At 39.2% G+C, this 15680-nt stretch overlaps 1 long non-coding RNA gene across 3 annotated transcripts; it reads right to left on the bottom strand.

The window, feature by feature from the left end:
* Nucleotides 1–149: 149 nt before the first annotated feature.
* Nucleotides 150–15550, bottom strand: LOC146522515 (uncharacterized). 3 transcript variants are annotated; one of them, XR_014870566.1, is made up of 4 exons: nucleotides 12955–15550; nucleotides 9890–12778; nucleotides 8933–9052; nucleotides 150–8424 (listed from the first exon to the last, which is right to left on the bottom strand). It is a non-coding gene; the product is annotated as an uncharacterized LOC146522515 (long non-coding RNA). The 3 variants fall into 3 exon arrangements; XR_014870561.1 differs by having other exon boundaries at nucleotides 9890–13143; nucleotides 14511–15550; XR_014870555.1 differs by having other exon boundaries at nucleotides 9890–15550.
* Between the last annotated feature and the right edge of the window lie 130 nt (nucleotides 15551–15680).

The following is a 15680-nucleotide window of genomic DNA, read 5'->3' as shown; positions in this document are numbered from 1 at the left end:
TAAACTGTAATTGCCCTTTTAAATTTAAAATATACAAGAAATCTGGGTATTTTCCATTTTATTAACTTTAAAAAAATGGCGTAAATTAGTTCATTTTCATTTTAGCATTAACTGAAAATGATCTTAAAATATGATATTTCAGAAAAAAATACATTTATTTCACAGCAGAGGTTGTCCATCATCAGTAAATAAAGATTTATAAATCTCTTTTCCATGAGGGGGTAAATTTATAAAGGGCCCAACAATACATATGGATACCAAAAATAAAACCCGAGAGACTAAAGAATTCTGCATCATATGTAAGTTTATATACTTTTGAAAAGTATGAATTTTAACGTCCTGTCCAGAACAACACAAAAAAATGGAATTAGTGATGGGTTCCTTATGAATTGCCAGTTCAGATTTGTCTTAAAATCACATTTATTAAACTTAATTTGATACTTTTTAATATCTGCAACTGTAGACTTGTCTATAGTTCAACGTTTTCATAAATTAAAGCATCACTATCAGCACCATCATCACTCCCAACACCATTATCGTCATCACGGTTGTCTTTATTATCATCTATATGGATATTTAATATAGATATGTGAAGCCATAAATATCATATGACTTATATCCATATAAAATACAAGAAATATGACTCAGTCTACCTCATTGACTCTGTACTTTGCCTGTGATTTTGACAGAGTAAACCTTTCCACTATAGCTCAGTCCACACAATCCAAACTCTAGGTGTGACTTCATGCTTAAGTGGCTCTAAGTGTGGAAAGTTTTTCATCTCTGCTGCTTTTAAACAACAAGGTTAAGGTGTTATTTGGGTTTTATGTTGCTCCAGAGGATTTTTCCTTCCCAACGAGAAGGAATTTCTGGGCAAGTCCCAGCTATTTGGTAACAAGAGACACTGCGCTGAGCATAACAGTCAGCGGGAAACACAAGTCCTGATCTTATTATCCTGTTTGTGGTTAAAAATCCAACAGTGTTAATGAACTGATGGATTTAAAGTGTCTGTGCTTTCAGGGATTGGTCCAAAAGGAAGTGGGGATGCAGTTTGTGGTGTGTGTTTGAGTGTGTGTGTGCTTTCTGCTGTTCTCATGACCTCTCCTCGCTGAAACACAACATATTCCCAGTAAAGATAAATTCCTCAGCATCTGGAATTTCTTTGTTGGTCACTGAACCACCACCCCAGCCCTTCGGCACTACACACACACACACACACACACACACACACATTCATGTGCTTAAAAGTTGTCTGTTGACCCCAACTTGTGACTTTTTGCCCTTTGACCTTTTTAAAAGTAGTGGAATCAATCAGAGTTGCTCATGGATTATGAAAGGTACAGAGAAGCCATGGATGGGACAAAAAAACTTGTGTGTGTGTGCTCGTGTGTGTTTGTATGCCTTATGCTGTGGGGACTCATGTTTACACAGTAACACTGCAAGGACCAATGTCCTTTATGAGGTCAAAACAGAATTCCCATAACATAAATCAGTGAACCTTAGTTTGAAGACTTTAAGGTTTCAGGTTTGGGATGATCCAGGAAATTAACGTCCTCTGAAGTGATGGGAACATTTACAAAACAAAGGGACTTTCTCATATTTCATACTTTAAGTTTAATTTCCTCATGTTTTCATTTGAATTTTCAGCTTTCATACCTCTCTCTCTCTCACACACACACACACACAACCCCGTTCAGCTATCTTAGTGAGGACCCCCATTGACATAATGCTTTCCCTAGCCCCTTACCCTAACCCTAACCATTAAAAATGAATGCCTAACCCTAACTCTTACCCTAAACCTAACCATAACCTAATTGTAACCCTGACACTAAAACCCCATTTTGAGCCTCAAAAATGCCTTTAAATGCCTTCAAAAATGTGAGGACCGGTGAGTGTGTCCTCACAAGTGACTGCTGGTTCTCACAAGTATAGTAGAATGCAGATTTTGGTCCTCACAAAGATAGCTAGACAGGAACACACACACACACATATTCTGTCTTTATGAGGACACCCATGGACTCCTTTTCCCTTTATTATGATAAGTAACCACCAAAACCTGGCTCTACTCTATCTTAGACCTAAAAACCAGGTCTGTTCTCACTTTCTAGGCCCTCACAAAGACAGATGTGCACACACCTTGTCTGTCTTAAAGACGCTGGATGGACTATTTCTATGTTTTCCTCCCTTTTTCCTCTCAAAGCCAGTATTCTGCTCTAACATGGCCTTTAACTGTAAGTTTATTTGATTGATGGAGAGTTAATGTGACATTTACGAGGCTAGATTTAGAAAACAAACCTACACTAACCGTTTCCTTTTAGGGTAAGGACACAGAGAGAGATTAAGTAGACTTTTGAAAAAGTCTTAATAACATCCACACAGTTACTAAATGTTGAGTTCTGCAGATGAATCTATATTAACAGCATGCCATGCGGGTCAATCCACACTGATAAAAAAAAAAGAAAGAGGTAAAGTGAATCGTAGAGTGTGGGAAATGTAGTATACAACCAGCCATACAGGATGATGCCAAAGACATAACAGGATTAACCTCCCGAGGAGTCCCCCGGGACAAAAATGTGCTTTTTAGCCTCTGTTGACCCCCATTGTAACCTCCAAGACAGTTTCATTATTACTCCAAACAACACTGAAATGACCAAGCTGCTTTCCTTTCTTTTATATAAAAAAAAAGAGATTCATGTTGATGCATGACAGAGATCTAAAAAGTAAAACTCATATTTTCTAGTCTAAACTGCATACTACTTTAAGTGCCCTAAGGCGGCTGATTTTGTGCAACATCAGTGAAACTGAATTGCACAATTGAATTCAACTTTAGAATCCAAAAAAAAACCCCACTGGTGCTCTTTTATTTCTGACCTAAAACTTTAAGATGGGGAAAAAGGATTACGTAAAATGAAAAAGAATAATGTCCCAACACAATAGATCCTCCTATTTTCATAATAATTTATCCAGCTGCTTCTGAATTCTTCATTGTGAAGCCTTGACATACTCACAACATAGCTTCTAATAATTGTGTTAAGTACTGGAAGAATGAAATATGGGAATTTCACTCACCAAACCTGAAGCAGTGAGTTTAAATAGCTTAAGTCAGGCCTGATAACTCTATTTAAAAAACAAAAAACAAAATAAAGATTTCTTCTATTCTGTAAGGTTTCATATTTTGTAAGGAGTGAGCCTGAAGTGGTCGCTAAAAAGCATTTTTGTTTAAGTGTGTTCAAGGTTGCTGTTTCAGGGAGGCAGACAACCATTTATGTGATGGACTATTTAGAATCTCTAAGTACCCAGATGTGTTTGTGGAAAACCTGGAAAAAAATGAAAAAGTGAGAACCATGTAAACTAAAACCACAAAGGTTTTTGAGCTCTTCTATAACACTATAAGACTTCAAATTTACTGCTAATGTTATATAATCCTGGAGTTTTTTGCACTTTAATTTCTGATAGATTTGAGTTTCCTTTGTTTTGGCACTCTAACTGGAACTATGAGCTTTGACCTCAAGCTCACCTTTTATTTGTCCTGGGTCTGCATTTAGCTCATTTGACCTCATAATTCGTAATAGTTAGCCGAGTTAAAAAAAAATAAATTAATTTAAGTGTACCTAGTTTTGTACCTGAGTGCATTATCTATCATCTCATGCTACCAGTGGTGACAATGACCCCAACCAAATGCAAAAGTGGAAGTGTTGTTAATTTCATTAACACCAAAGCAGCTGAAAATGATTAACAACTCCCTCCGTTACTTAACTGACCAGAAGTTTCTTACTCTGATTTTGTTGAGCGGTGTATAAACACATATAAACCACTGACTGGTTTCATTGCAGCAAGAAAATGTGCGGAAAGAAACATTCAGACAAATTAACCAAACAAGAAAATGCCTAAACATGTTCATCACAGCAGTTATTTGGGTTTTGCTTGGGGTGAAGGAAAAAAAACAAACCATCCATCAGCAACCATAACTGCACAATTTCCAGGGTTCGACCATAAGTGTGTGGATGTGCAGTCTTGTTCAGCATTGGCTAGAGTGCTGGCAAAGAAACACGAGACGGAAACCCAGAAGAGAAATTTAGGGCAAAGTTACAAATATTTCTTCTTTGCTGGAGTCCATAGAAAGCAAAGAGTCAGTGAAGCAGTAACATATGGAACTCATCCATCTTTCCAAGTAAGATAGAGCTCCCTGGAACCTCCTACAGTTCTCATGTGTTTGTGCAAAAAAGGAGCACCACACATATGGTTTTTTTTGCCCCTCTCCAATATGTAACCATTGCTTTTACCCCTTCTGTTTCCCACATTGCTCTTTCAAAGGGCCTTCACTTTGCTGTCAGCTGCTGGCACATGAACACGTTGTAGAATCAGTCTGGGCATGTGCTGAAAAATGAGAACCAAAACTGTTACTGTATGTTCAGTATCCTCCTCGAGCCTGTTCAGCATAAGCCTTTATGGCCTAAATAGGAAAATGTCCTGAAGAACACAAACAAGCAAGATTTGTTCAAAATGTCCCATCAACCTCTCTGTTTAGTCTGGTGACTCAGGACATGACAAACTTGACAGATTCTTCTGTATTTGACCTCAATGGCAAACCAAACACTCTGGTTAGAACCAAGTAAAAGCTGCTTGGAGCTTAAATTCCATATTTGCTTTTTGATAACATATATAATTTCCTCTGCATATTTGGAAGTAGCTGAATGCTGCTTTTGTGCATAAAGGGGCAATATGATACACATGTCACTACTCTGCATGAACTGTAATATGACACTCCAAAGCTTCTGGAGTTGCTAAAATAAAGCCACCCCAAAGAACTGCAGTTCCTCTTCTGCCCACTAGAGGCTGACTCAGAAAGTGAATCAACATCAACAGTCTTCCATGCTACAATGGCCAACTTCACAGCACTAAAAAACATGGTTATAGGCTAACAACGCATAACAACTCTGAGGAGTGTGAATTTTTAGTTTATTGTAGTTTATTTTTGCCATTTTTGTTTACATATCCTCACTCCTGCCGTTAGAAAATCAAGATAGCAATAACCACAAAGGTAAACTGAAGACTACATAATGGCCAATATCGTTTGACTTCTGATCTTATAAACAGAAATCCGGTTGTGTAGAAGTCCAAAGGGAAAAGCATTTCCTGATTGGCCAGACCTAAGTAGAAATTTTAGATTATCCAAAAATACTTAATAACTTGAAATTTTAAGTTCTTTATTTTAAGTTACTTTCTCAGGAGTTCAAGTTAGTAAATCAAAATTTAACCAAAAACTTTGACTTATGGACCACTAAACGTTTTTGTTTGTTTTTCTCTGGCACATGTTTTTGAACTCTTCGCTCTTTTGATCTATGACCTCAGTAAACACTTTCGTGATAATGATAACGCAAATGTCAGTTCTCATTAAATACACTATAAAGTTAATTTTTCACCTCATGGTCCCATTTAGAGGCAAGAAAATGAAAGAGAGAATGTTGTCATTGGCTCATAATGTCTGTTTTCAAAAAATATGATTGCAGGAGTAAAAGCAGTCAGCTTGAGTCTTTCATCCACAAACGAATGAGTGATGTCAACAGCCACTGGCTATGTGCATATTTTACATGCAGTTTATGGGAGAGCACCACTTTATGTCAGCTTCTACGTTTCAGTCATCCCAGCCACACTCATCACTGCAGTCAATGAACACAGTCTTATCTTGTGTGATTATGTTGTCAATGTATATGATAAAGTCCTCCCCCTTCTCCACATGTCCTGCGTTTGTCAATTTTGACTAATAGTTAAACTTTTGAGCTAATGGATGCAACATACACATGTTGCATGTATAGATGGATAATGTATGCATTCCATCCATACATTATCTCCCAGTTAGGTTGTGGTGAAAGCAGGCTGAGCAGGGTATTCCAGATATCCTTTTCCCCAGGCAAAATTTTCCACTTCCTCTTGAGAGGATCCAATGGCTATGGAAGCATGTTTCTGCCACTGAAAACAAAACATTTTCTACTATTGAGAAGTCTGAATTTGGGGTTAATATCTGAAATTTCTGACAAAGTTATTAGACTCAAATTCTGAGCTGACTCAAAATTGCCCAGCTTTCCATAGAGCTGTGAAAGACCAACCACATGTGTATTTACCTACATCACATTAAAATATTTCCTCCTCCCCTTAATCATTCAGTATAAGATGATCAAAAACAATAATGGATCCAGACTAATTGCACAAACGTGACTGTTTCCCAAATATGTAGAGACCAACCAGACCACGATAAAAAGTCTCAGCTTATCAACATCTAATCCGCCCACCCGACAGAACCAAATGTATTTGGGGGTTCTTGTTCTGCTGACCACTGTGGGAAAGCACTCCATCAGCCACAGGAGCTACGAAGACATAAACCAGCTGTCCATGCATTAATCTGTGTGTGTATGTTGCATCCTTCTGTTAACTTTAGGAGGCGGCAGGAGGTTGAGGTCATGTCTGGGATAGAGTCAAGATCCTGAAACCAGAAAGAAAATGTAGACAATTTATAAAGAGAGTAGCAGCGCGTAGATAGTAAGACTAAACACGAGGAATACAATAAAAATGAGCACTAGAGAAGAGAGAAAAAATATCAGCAATGGCTGACAGGAAAACAGGGAGGAACACATCAGCTGTTGAAAGAAGACAAAGTCCAAGAGATAAAAGAAGAGACAAGAGCACAAAAATCAGCTTGTTTGTCCAGACATGAAATAAATCAGCTTTTATCACAAGACAAGATAGGAAACATTCAGCACAGCAACATCACAGGAAGGAATGAGTGACCTTTGAGGTCATTTAGCTGTAAAAGGTTACACTGCTTTTAGAGGATAAAAAAGGATAAAAATCCTCCATAAAAATGTTTATTGATTTATTGTATATGGTCAATCGTATTAGTGAATAGTATTCAGGAGGCAAACTCTTTGCCTTCAGTCTACCATGAAGGTGATGATGAGGACTGAAGACCTCTACCTCAGATCCATCTACGAGTGGGTTGTACTCAGAGAGTTCTGACAGAGTCGTCACATAGCCTCCATCCTGAGTACGACCTCTTGTTTTTCCAGTCCTAAAATCTCGGGGTTTTTTTTTTCAGTTTTTAAAAATATATATTATTGATAATTTGTGACTTGAGTCCATGAAATTGTATCATAGTCACGTCCTCTCCCGCCTCTCCCTATTAGGCCGAACTGAACGTGAAGAAAATCAAACAAAATCAGCAAAATGTAGTCTGATTTTCAAAAACTGCGACATATGGATCAGTCATAGACAGGAGATAGGAGAATAGTTTGCTTAATCTTTTCAGTCCAATGTTAAGAAGTGTGTTTAAACTATAATACTCTGAAACCTGAGAACGATGATCCTTTTTCCGATGAAGTCAGCATGCTTGATAACCACCTGCTGGACTAGGCTGCAGGAAAACCCACTTTAACATCATAGAAACATAAAAATAATTAAATCTTGCAACTACTGGATTCTGCAACACTAAAATGTGAACACTCATATGCAAACAGGTCATACACTGCCTCTTGTGGTGTTACACACCAGCCCTAATGTTTTGGCATCTTCCCTCCTTCTCTGGCTAAAGGAAAATAAAGAGAGTTAATGCACGAACAGCATCTGAGCTCTGTTCTCTATTTTTAGCCAGAGCTCCTAGTGGGTGACCCATTTAGCCTCCCATTTCCCTTCTTCCAGCCTGCCACTTTTCTCACTCGTGTCCCCTCTTCCTGCAGCATTTCTGGAGACTGAGCAGAACATTTAAAGGCCAACAGCAGCAACAGAGGCTAGTAAACAGAAGAACGCTGCTTGTTGAGGCTATACAGATCTTTCCTTTTAACTTTTTAAAAGGATTCCAGCTGTGACATGGTGTCTTTATCAGTAGTTTGTTTTCCAAAGCTCTCTCCTTCATATTTTTCAAGATAAGCTAAGAGGGCTAATTAATCAGAAAAAATCTCTCAAGAGCGATCCAGTGTAGGTTGGAAGCTGGTTAATTAAATCACATAAAATAGACGCTGGTAACTATGTATTTAAATGGGGAAATTAGGGTACCTTGACAATATTATTATATCTGTATCTGTATAATCTTCAGATTTTTAGCTCTTTTTTTAGTTTTTCTAATGCTCAGGTCTGAAAACGATGAGTAAAGCTTAAGAATCAATGCAAAAACTGCCACGTGCTCAGAATGTGGGCTCTGAAGGATGTATTTCCAGACTCACATTTTAGCATGAGACCAGGCTCGTTGGTAGGGAGATTTTCTTATCTCTGTTTCCCTGTTTCCTGCTAGGCTGACCGTGTAACAGTTATAGTGGAAGAGGATCCAAACACAGCACACTGAGGCAAAGTGCAATCTAAAACCTAGAATTTAATCCAGATAGAGATCATACACAAGGCAGACAAGGAGCAGAGAGATGGTCCATACATGGAAAACTGAAACAGGAAGAAATACACTGGTCAAAGAAATTCAAGGAACACTTTGAAAACACGTCAAATCTTAACAATGAAAAACATCATGCTATATTGACATGGAGTGTTAGGCATGAACAGATGCTACATCATATGGTGGATGTGAAAATGATAAACTACAGAGAGCTGAATTCAAAGACACCCTGAAAATCATAGTGAATAAAGTGATGTGGCAGATTGGTCCATTTTGTAGAAATTTCACTGAGGCAACTCAAAATGACATTCAGTGGTTAGCTCCCATGTGTTTGTATGCATGCTTGGCAACGTCAGGGCAGACTCCTAATGAAATGTTGGATGGTCCTGGAGGATGATCACCTATATCTGGACCAGGGCATTACTGAGGTTTAACCTGGTCCAGATCTAGGTGACCATCGCCCAGGACCATCCAGAGGTGTTCTGTTGAATTCAGTTTAGGTGAGCTTGCAGTCAATACCAGAAATGGTATGAATTCTTTTATCCTGCATACTCTCACCTCATGCACTGTTGTACACCACGAGGAACCCAGGATCCACTGCAACAGTGTAGGGTCCTGACAATGGGTCCAAGGATTTCATCTTGATTTCTAATAGCAGTCAGGGTGCCGTTGCCAAGCCTGTAGAGTAAAGTAAAGTAAAGTACAGAGTGGGCCATTTATATGGATACATCGTAATAAAATGGGAATGGTTGGTGATTTTAAAGTCCTGTTTGTGGTACATTAGTATATGTGAGGGGGCAAACACCTCAAGATGGGTGGTGACCATGGTGGCCATTTAGAAGTCGGCCATCTTGGATACAACTGTAAAATTTATTTATATAGTGCTTTTCACAGATCAAAAAATCACAAAGTGCTTTACAACACAAGAAATGGAAATATAAAACAATGTAACATTAAATAGCAATGTAAAACAATAAAACAATAAAAACAATGTAAGAGGAAATTAATAAAATGCAGGTCTGTGTGTCCCTCCATGGATACGCCTCCCAGATCGTCACTGACCCAAAGCCAAACCAGTCATGTTGAATGATGACAGCACAAAGTTCTGCAGGGCTTCTCCAGACCCTTTCAAATCTGTCACATGGCGAACCTGCTCTTATCTGTGAAAAGCATAAGGCACCAGTAGTGGACCTGCCAATTCTGGTGTTCTGTGGTAAATACCAACCAGTCTTCACAGTACCAGGCATTGAGCATAGGGCCCACTAGAGGCCCTAAGGTCACCCTCATAAAGTTTGTTTCTGATTATTTTGTTCAGAGACATTCACACCAGTGGCCTGCTCAATGTTATTTTCTTGTTTGTCCTTGCACAAAGAATCAGGTACCAGTAATTCTGATTGGTTAAAGACCCCAGTCCTGTCTAGCTCTGCTAGAGTACCAGCCTGTCTTCTGGAGTCTTCTCAATGCTCCTGAGACGGTGCTGAAAGATATAGCAACCCTTGTGGTAATTGCACTTACTGATTTGAAAGATCTTTTGAAAGGTCCAGGTATCGCCCACCTCATGCTACCAGTAGAGACACTGACACTAGCCGAATGCAAAAGTATTTAAAAAACAAGAGGAGAGAGTAATATGTCAGTGGCCTCCACCTGTAAAACCACCAAAGCAGCTGAAACCAATTAACAACCCCCTCTGCTACTTAACTGACCAGATCAATATCCCAGAACTTTAACCGACTAACTGGCTATACTCTGATGAAAAAGGGTTCTAGTCTGTTTTTCTAGTCCGCATGTAAATGCAGAAACTGAGCTTTCAAAATCTTCACCGTGGATAGAGTTCTTCAAAACTTCAGTGATCCATAACACCTATTACATGGATGATGGGCCAAAATATGCAAAAAAAAAAGCTGCGTTTGGTACACCTGGTGATGGCTACCAAAAACCAACTGGTTGAGGAGCAACTTGCTAAAGGACATTTAAACAAATATTAGTGGGGATGAGTGAATGTAAATTTCTGACAACAACTGTACATATATATGATAAAATTGGATATAAAAACTCCCAAAACTATAGAGTCTTGTTAAATTGGTATTAACCAGTTTTCTGCATGAAACACTGGGAGGAAAAGTGACATTTAGCACTTGCTGTTACCTTACACAATCTGAGTAAATACAAAGAAATAGTGAAAGCACTTCTGGAACTCCAGTCCAGCTAAAGTGAATGCTTCTCACTTTTATAGTATATGTTGTCTACTTTCTCCTAGTTGCACATGTTTGATAAACATGGTAAAATATCGATAATGTAGAGAGAGCTCATTTAGGATCAAATTTGCAAAGACCATGCAATATTGCTTCTACCTCATCCTGGTCTGGATTTTTCTTTAATTTTATTATATAAAAAAAACAAAACCATGTAGGGGACAGGTAAAGCTTTAGTTCTCTAGCTAAAGTCGGTTCAGTCTTGTAGCGGCAACCTTCGGTACTTCTTTGCCGCTTGTGCAGGACATAAAATTTCTGACTCGTGCACTTGTTAAATTGCTTGTCTGCCTTTCGGTAGCAAAAACGAGGTGAAGGTAAAAAGGGCAAAACATTTATTCTCCATACAAACCGAAAAATACAAACAAATGCTTCTGGTGGGAGCTCTTTATGTTACAACGAAAACAACATTAAACAGCCACGGTCAGAAAAACTGTTGCTCCACATCCTGCTTACTTGCCTAACCTTTCCTCTCCCCCACATGCAGGCAAAATACACACCCCCTTTATGACATCTATCAACACTTTACAACAACACAAAAGACTAACAAAGCAGGATTAACTTATGGAGCACAGCATATTACATTATAACATAAAATGACCAAGATTATAACTAGAAACTCAAAGATCATAACAAATACTTACATATCTGACGTAATTGAGTAAAATATTGGCCTGAACTGTCTAAGCTCCAACAAGTCTTATCCCAAAGGTCTATCAGCTGGTGATTCATGTTGGTGCGCTGTCTGTGTTTTCAAGCTAAGAGTGAGATTACAAAGAGTTTTTGGACATCCCTTCGTTGCCATGACAAATAAACAGCAACCACTCCAACTTTGTGTGTGTCTTAGCTCGAGGACCACTTGGACTAACCTCCTCCTGGACACTATCTGATGGTGTGATATGGCTTCAAAAGCCAGAGAAAGTCGAGTGTTACAACAGAAGCAGTGATCCTGTTTTATGGAAAACAACTCAAATTTGGGTTAATCCCTAAGGATGTGGTTGGTTGCTAGTTTGGGGAGTTTACCACTAATAAACCTGGCCTCTTCCAGCGAGGTAATTAAGTTGTTAGGCCTCTGGCTGTCTCTTCAGGATAAACAGGCTGAGTTGGAAGACAGAGAGGAGTGGGAGGGTGAATCATGCCGCTTATGGGCTTATCAAACACATCCTTCAAGAAAGAGGGGAGTCTCTGAAGTTCTTTGTGTCGCAGAGCGTGACGCTGTGATGTGCGTTTTTACTGGGTGGCAGAGTCCTCCTTTAGTCCCTCTGATTTTTCTGACCTGCTGTCATCATTCCTCCCTTGATGTGTGTTCAAATTGCAGCCTGCATCAGATAAGTCACATTTTTCAACTGACTGAAGGCAGACAAGCAAAAAAAAAAAAAAGGAAGAAGCAGAAAAGAAAAGCACTGAATGGCGTTTCAACACAAGCTAATGTAAGACTAAGTGCCTTTAAACAAAAGTAATGAAACAGAGTAATGAATCTTGTTCTTGAACGTCTGCTTTTTAGTTTAATCACAGTACAAATGTCATCTGTGGCTAGAAATGACTGTTTTACTAACTGCCTGTAATACAGATGAAACAAATATGACTTTAAGATGATTTACATTTTCAAGAAAAAATATTGTATTTATATTTTGCTATATTTAAATTAATATTTCAAAATGAGTAAATCAGTTTTTATCATAAACAATGTATTTAGTAGAGAAAATAAAATGCAAATAATTTGTGAATAATGTTAGATATGCTCTGAAGAAATCTGTGAATAGGTGAAGCTGTGAATAGGCGGTGGTCGACTGTATGCACATTTCAAGCTTCACACTGAAGTTCACTTATTTAACCAGTTGCTGCAGGTACCAGCCATTCAAACCACATTTATTCGAATGCATAAGAACTGCTGCCCTAGATTCTCAAACTTCTTGCTCAGGAGGATCATGGAGCTTCTGCTTACACCTCAGGAGCCAGGAACCAGTAACAACATTGTCAAGGATGCTGAGGCTGGACTCAAAAGAGGACTCCAACTGTGCACTCAGACAGAGGTTTATGTACACACCAGTGATATTATGTACATATATACAGTGATAGGGAAAAGGGGGTCCAGGATTCCAAGGGAAGGTCCGGGGCAGTCCAATCCAACACCATGACCACACTCACTCACACTCTTTCAGGTCAGGTCCAGGGAAAACAGGCGCAGGTCCAGGGAGGTGTAAACAAGGAGATGGAGAAAGGCGTTAATAGAGCACAAAGAACCATGGGGAAAATACACAAGTGAAAGAGCTGGGGTAACTAACACAGGTAAGTATAACACTCCAGCGAGGAACAGCACTCCAACAAGACCTTAAATCCTGTTTAGCTTCATCAGCTGCTGATGAGCCGCAGGGGTGTGTGTGTGGGTGGAGGTCAGGTGAACCACAGGAACACAGACGCCGCCCTGGTGATTGTGGAGAGTATAGCACTCCAGGGTGGTCATTGACGATCCGTGACAAACGTCCATTTTGCCTTCAGAGTAAAAGCTGTGACTTCCCTCTGCAACCAACATATTTCACAAACGTGTGATTCTGACTTTGAAGGTGAAGGGTCTCCCTCTTTGTAGACAAATCATCATGCAAACTTGGGTGATTGTGCCAATCTGCTAACGCCTAAAGGTGGCTTTTGGTGCAGCCTTGTATATCTTTTTTCAACCTAGCAACAGCCAACAACCTCCAGAAACCTCTAGCAACAACTCTACAACTGGTTGGTGAATACCAATAATGCCTGGTGGAAAAGATATTGTTTTTAACTCAAGCCATCAGATAGTACTTTTCATGTTAGGCTATGCCCTGCAAGTGCAGGAAATGTTGAGGAACAGTGTGGAGGTATTCACAAAGTATGCTAGCTTGCAGCAACATTAACAGGGTGTGATATTGCCAAGGAATATAGACCTATTATCCTGGGGTAAATATCCTTTCAAACTGTTTGCTTGGAAAGATATATCTACTGTATTTAACACACATCCAACTGTATTTGGCTAGATGTTAACAGAGATGTTGAAATACAATGTTTTAGGCATCAGCGTTGGAAGAGTCCAGTGGGCCTGAACTAAGAAGGTGGATTTTGTCTTATTGAGGTTGGACATCGAGGTTAACCCTGGGTGTTACCCCGACCCCAAGGTGGTTTATTTCTTACCTGTATACATTTCTAAGACAACTTAAACTGTGAATCTATCCTACTCCATGCCATTTTTGTCCAGTCTCTTTCTTATTGCTGAATCACAAACTCTGACCTTGACTGAGGCAAGCGAGGACTTCAGTTCTTTCGATGGTGTTTTGGGTTCTTTTTTCACTTCTGAATGAGTGATTGAGATCTTTTAGGTCGCCTCATTTTTATCAGACCGGTTCTGCCTTGGTGATTTCTTGATTCAACAGGTGTGGCAGTAATCAGGTGTGATTAGTGAAACTAAACTTGGCTTTTTAAAAATGTGGTTAATCACAGATAATTTGTGATTTAAAAACTGACCAATCTCTGGGCCTATGTGACTAGGGCCTTACTATGTGGTCACCCTGCCTTTTGGCTTATGATAGTTGGGATATGATAAGTGTTTAAGAGGATGGATGGACAGATTCGTGGGTAGATGGATGGAGTTAATTGTGCTAAAAAGGTGTCCAAGAAGTATCTGCTCATTTGTTTAATTACAGAAAGTCATATGGTGGGTGTTGGTGTGGGTCAATGGGCCAATGCCACATTTTTGTGTGTGTTTTGTTTAAGCTTAGCTAGGAAGACTTTGTATCTCAAACTAACCAATTAGTCCCCAACCGTGACAATGAGTCCACAAGAGTTATTTTAAAAACCTACTTCAGCTGTCTAATCATGGCCACTTATATGCAACATGGCCTTGAGACACAGAGTTATGTCACCTGGGAGGCCTGTATACAGCTGCTGTCACCACTGATGGAATGTGAAGACTCGTTTTGTCCCGCTTGAGGCCTCGTTGAACCCCCTCCTGTCCACCAAATCCCTCCGCCTCCTACACACAGTGGTGCCGGTCAGTCTTGAGAATGAAGGGGCCCTCCATCAGTGGATGCTAAGTGGTCATTTCATAAAGATAAGTGTCATTCACAAAAGGAGCTCATGATCAATTCAAAGAGTTGCGTATGGGAGAGACTGTCAACACCTGCACATAAGGTGATCACTTGGAAGGTAGAGTCACCTGTGGCTGAACTCTGCTGTAGACTTGCATCAGTAAACGCAAAATGAACTCTATGGGAGACACAGCCCCCTATAGTGAAAACAGTTAAGCTAGTTGGAAAGCCTGTATTATATCTCATAGAGATTCTAGTTCTATATTTTTAGGTCAATGACCTAATGACTTCTTGAAAGGAAATAACTTATTGTTGCTCTGTAAGGAAGTTAATCAAAAGAGAGGTTGTGATCTGATATTTTGAAATTAAAATTGAAAAATTTTTTGAAAAAACAAACTTTTGCTATTTTGCGAGTTCTTTACATAAGTGTAATAGTTAAATTTTGATTTAGTTTATTGGCATAATTGTTCACTAACAGCTTGTTATCTGAGCATCACAGATGGTTAATGGCTTAAAATGAGGCACTTTTATTATTCTAAACATTTACACTTGGGACACTTTATTAGAATGGTTTATATAAGGCAGGATGGAGCCATGATTTCAAGTTGTTTACACCAAATTCTGACTCTGCTATCTGAACATCACAGCAGAAAAACCGAGACTTATTAGGCCAAGCAATATCTAGTATTGTTCAATTTTAGTGAGCCCATGTGAATTGTAGTCTCAGTTTCCTGTTCTTAGCTAACAGGAGGGGTCCTGTGTGGTCTTCTGCTGCTGTAGCCAATCCGGTCGTTAAGTGATGACGTGATGAATCCTACTTCCGGGCCTAAAGTAGTCTGCGTTTAATATGGCTTTTGTGTTGTTAACACGTTTAATGTTATGTATTTTCTTCTATTTAATCTAAAAAAGATCCTAAAACAGTCAGTGATCACTGTCACTTGTTTATATTATGCTAACATAGCTGTGTCGCTAGCGGTCACGTAGCACATCATTATATACCAGCTA

Source organism: Neolamprologus multifasciatus, chromosome 3 (genome assembly GCF_963576455.1).
Source record: "Neolamprologus multifasciatus chromosome 3, fNeoMul1.2, whole genome shotgun sequence".
Classification (NCBI taxonomy): domain Eukaryota; kingdom Metazoa; phylum Chordata; class Actinopteri; order Cichliformes; family Cichlidae; genus Neolamprologus; species Neolamprologus multifasciatus.
The sequence above is the reverse complement of the archived record's forward strand: the minus strand, read 5'-3'. Positions and strand labels throughout refer to the sequence as shown.